Source organism: Solanum tuberosum, unplaced genomic scaffold (genome assembly GCF_000226075.1).
Source record: "Solanum tuberosum cultivar DM 1-3 516 R44 unplaced genomic scaffold, SolTub_3.0 scf00113, whole genome shotgun sequence".
Classification (NCBI taxonomy): Eukaryota; Viridiplantae; Streptophyta; class Magnoliopsida; order Solanales; family Solanaceae; genus Solanum; species Solanum tuberosum.
Window position 1 is genome coordinate 576,683 of NW_006239039.1, and position 4,496 is coordinate 581,178.

The following is a 4,496-nucleotide window of genomic DNA, read 5'->3' on the forward strand; positions in this document are numbered from 1 at the left end:
TATTTCGTGGTGCTGACACGACACTTTTTCTTCTCCTATTATATATAGATAGATTGTGAGTATATATATCTTTCGCCTTGATGCTCATTTTGTTTTTATGGACATTCATAAATAATATAGTGTAAATTGTTTTACATCATCAAAGCATCAAATTTTTATTATTCCTTTTATTCTGCAAAAGAGTTTAACTTATATATACAAATAATGTACTAAAACTTTATATTATAAATCACCCAAAAGATATCTATAAGCATACAACAATCAAAATAAAATTTGTAATTCTTAAAATTAGGTAGTTTTCTTTTCACAAAAAGTAAATATGATATGATAGTTTATAAATTAGTGTTTATTTAAAACACAATCAAGTATGACAAGAAATTTTGATTTAAAGTTTTCTATTATTTGCTGAATGAGTCTGAATTAACTCACCATCAACTCACCGGGAGGAAGAGGAGATTGATTAATGCGGAGGTCATAGCCCTATCTACTGTTAGCTTTGCAATTGTACCTTTAGCAGGTGAAACTAATATTTATACTGTAAAATTAAACAAGGTTAGTACATTTATTTTTCTAGATTGCTTATGTATAGATTTAATAAGTCAAGGTTTGATCATAATTATGAGACGGTTAACTCTTCCAAATACTTTGTTATGAACTTGAATTATAGGGAGATGATTTAGTCGATCCATTCAGACTTAATAAAAAATATCATGATATCTTGGACGATTGGACATGTGAAAAGAGAAGGCACCCTAATGGTCAATGTGACAAGGTAAATAATATTATTATCTTATTTCTTGCATATAACTTAAATTATTAGTTTTTGTTTCCTATATCTTGATTCTATAAATTAGTGATGAGGAACTAAAAAAATGATGAGTCAAGAAAATAAGAGATAACGAATCAATCACTAAGCTACCTGTGACAATGAGTTTAAGTTTTATTCATCATTTGGATAATGTCTTATTTACACTATCATGGAATTTAAAGTATACTTACAACTAAGAGTCTATAAAATATGAGTTTTGTAATCTTAAAAATAAGACATGTAATATTTTATAAAATGCAAAAGTTAAATGATAGTTTTATAGTAGGTTTTCTATGATTTGTCTACATTTTGATTTAGGAGATGTTTTTCTAGATAGTTCCGTTATAGTTTCTACATTATATCATGAGGCATCTTCTCTATTATAATTATTTTAGTTGCTTAATTTGTATTAGAATACTTATCTTATTGAATTTGTCTAGCAGAGTAGGTAATAATTTGTTAGTGCAAGATAATAGTGTACAACATTTAAATCCTTTAATAATTATTGTAACCTAATGAAAAGAATTGTTGTGTTGTAGGTTTAGTATCATATGAAAAAATGTTTCATATGTCGATCTGTTATGGATGTATGTAGATATATCTTAGATGGTTACGAGAAAATGGAAGTAGAAGTCGATTACAAAACAAATATGGTAAAAGAGATTAAGGTAAGATGTTTAATTATTTGACAAATATATATTTTTTATTGTTACAATCATTCTTATAAATTTATCTTGAATTAAATCAAGATTGGATCTCCAAAACGTCCTTCCAAGAAAAGAAAAAAAGAATCTTCAAACTCAGAGCATACAACAACGAAACAGAAAGAAAACAATGGTGAACTACATTTAGGAAATGAAGTGGCACTCATGTGTGAAATGATCGAGCTCAAACAAACAAGTGAGTTTGTGGTAGGTTATTAAAATTTTAGTGGTACATAAACAATCTCATGAAGTTGGACAATCACATTTACTATAATGATGTTAAATCCAAGCAGGTTCGCTCGATGGATAACCTTAAAGATCTTCCAAACCATAAAGCATTTGAAAGCAATTTTCCTCCAATCTCTCTAATGATGATGTACTTATGCAATCATTGGTTCGGAAAGAAGAAACTGAAAGAATTACAAATTTAGATTGCCATGAATTAGTAGTTGTTCTCCACCAGGAAGTGGACAAGGTAAAAGAGAGTGAAAATAAAGTGTTTGCTCACCTGAACAAAAGTAATGAGTTGGACTCTGAATTTTCACAAAGTGTAGGTAAGTGATCGTATCACTAGCTTAATCCTTTTTTGTAAGTTTTTTATTTTATTTGATTATTATTACCATCATATATGAACAATGAATTTAATAGTCCACAAAATTCATACATTTCAGTATGTGAAAGTTTTGTTTGTGTTATGTATTGTAAATCTTTTTCCCACATTATGTACTAATAAAAATGGATTTGAACTGTATATACAATGAAAATAATTTTATACACTCGGTAAATTTTAACCTATTATAAAGATGATATTTATATTGATAATAATATACCTATAACTATTTCATGACAAACGTGATTGTGTAAATATTTTTATATCACTAGAATTTAAGTTAAACAAAACTATTAGCTATATTGCATGAGCATTATCTTTAGTTATTTTTATCAATGACTCATCATGTGTGTAGGAAAAGAATGTTCAAGATCTTCAAAATTCGACATGCTTTCTTCCTCCAATGTCTCGATAGATGTCCTTCACTTGATGTCACCATTATTTCAAGAAGTAGAGAATACATGCTTTGCAAACTTGGAGCTCCAAAATGTTGTTCCTAAAGATAAAGCACACGGAGAAATCAATGATCATGTGGTCTTAACCTTGGCCAAGAACGAAGAATTGACCATCAATTTTTTATACAATGAAGGTATTTAATTTAGCCAAGCAAGCATGCTCTTAACGATCACATTCGATAAGCTACGCGTATTATATAGTTAGTGATTGCATCTATAGTTTTTAGTAATTAACTTTTAATCCAAAAGAAAATGTTTTAGTTCCATAGTATGATTATTATTATTTTCTTTGTTCCATTTTACCCGATATACTTTTTTTTAGTTTATTCTAAAAATAATGATGCATCTCAATATTTGAAAATAATTTAATTTTAAAATTTTAGTTTATGTTTGATGAAATAATTTATAACCACGTAATAATTTTAAGGAAATTTTTTATCATAATTCTTGAAAGTATTTATTTGTTTCTTAAATTTCATATCTATCATATAAATTAAGATAAATAAAGTATTTAAAAATATATTTATACATAGACTTCATTTATTTTTGCAGAAAATATAGAGCAAGTCCCCATTTCACAATCATTAGAAATCGAGAATAATAAGAATGCTCATATGGAGAAGGGACTTCCTTATGAAGACAATTATGGAGAAAAAGAAATTATTGTAAAATTGACAAATAATGTTAAGTTTGTGACTGCCACTGATTTCACACTAGATACAAGTATTTTAATCAACTCCTAACAAATTGTAACGACCCGAACAGTCGTTAATTAGAAAAAGCAAAAAATTGGAAAATTCTGGGCCACTGTCCCGCCAGGGCAGGACAAATATCGCTAGGGTGGGGTAAGTTGGCGCCAGAGCGGGATAGTCGAGACAGAATGTAAATAACGTGAACTCTTATTTTCTCCTTCTCCCTAAAATACCTAATTTAGTCGAAAAACACCTTAGAACCCCCAAAAAGCTGCTGCAAGCTTGGGAAAAGGGAGGGAGAGTTTTCTAGCGTGAAGATGTCGATGGATTGCGGATTTCTGGTCAAGATCACCGTCACAAATCCTGGAAACAAGAATCAAAGACCAAAAATCCGTGCAACTACTTGGGCCCCAGGTAGGCTAGATTTATGAATTTAGTAGTTATAAATATGTGTTCACTACTTAATATATGTAAAGCAACGATAGAAATTATCCGTAGGCCTTCGTGCACCGAACGAATTATGGTTAAATCCTAGAAAGAAGCCTTAGATGATGAACTAGGGTTAAGTATGACCGAATTCATGCTTACATGCTATACGTGGGTGAGTAGTTCGTAGGTGATGGTTGTGATTCTATGATTGTGTGATGTATGCTTGTTATTGCTTCATTATGATACATGTATGTATGTGAATGTTGCATTATTGATCACACTTTTTTTAAATGAGATAGACGAATGATGAATGCCATGAATCATGACTTGATTGCATGAACTTGAGAATATACTTATGATTGTGATTGTGGCTTCTTGAATGGATCGGGTGTTGCGTTCCGATACACTAACTTGGATCGGTTGCCACGTTCCGGCATAATAATGGGATCGATTGCCACATTTCGACATAAATATTTGATCGGGTACTACGTTTCGGTATGCTAACTGTTTGGGTTTGGGTTCCATGAGAGGACTAATGATTTTATATAATTGTATACCTTGAGGGTTGTGAAATTGAACGTGGTTTGTAAGTGATATTTGATGTGTTTTCCGGAGTTGTAAATGAATATGATGATCTTCTTATGTTGTTCTACTTTGTTGATTTAACCCGTTATACATCTCGTTGTTGAGTGAATCCGGATAGACAAGGGTGATTCGTGAGTTGCAAGGGTGAAAAGTGGGGGTATTGTGCGTGAAGTAAGTGCTTAGGTGGATTTCACTTGGAGAAAGGGATTTGTG

General features: G+C 30.6%; 2 long non-coding RNA genes across 2 annotated transcripts; both read left to right on the forward strand.

The window, feature by feature from the left end:
* The first annotated feature begins 750 nt into the window (after nucleotides 1–750).
* Nucleotides 751–1,816, forward strand: LOC107061063 (uncharacterized). Its single transcript, XR_001473734.1, has 3 exons — nucleotides 751–772; nucleotides 1,404–1,476; nucleotides 1,558–1,816. It is a non-coding gene; the product is annotated as an uncharacterized lncRNA (long non-coding RNA).
* Nucleotides 1,817–1,882: 66 nt separating this feature from the next.
* LOC107061064 (uncharacterized) lies at nucleotides 1,883–2,843 on the forward strand. Its single transcript, XR_001473735.1, has 2 exons — nucleotides 1,883–2,066; nucleotides 2,478–2,843. It is a non-coding gene; the product is annotated as an uncharacterized lncRNA (long non-coding RNA).
* The last annotated feature ends 1,653 nt before the right edge of the window (nucleotides 2,844–4,496 follow it).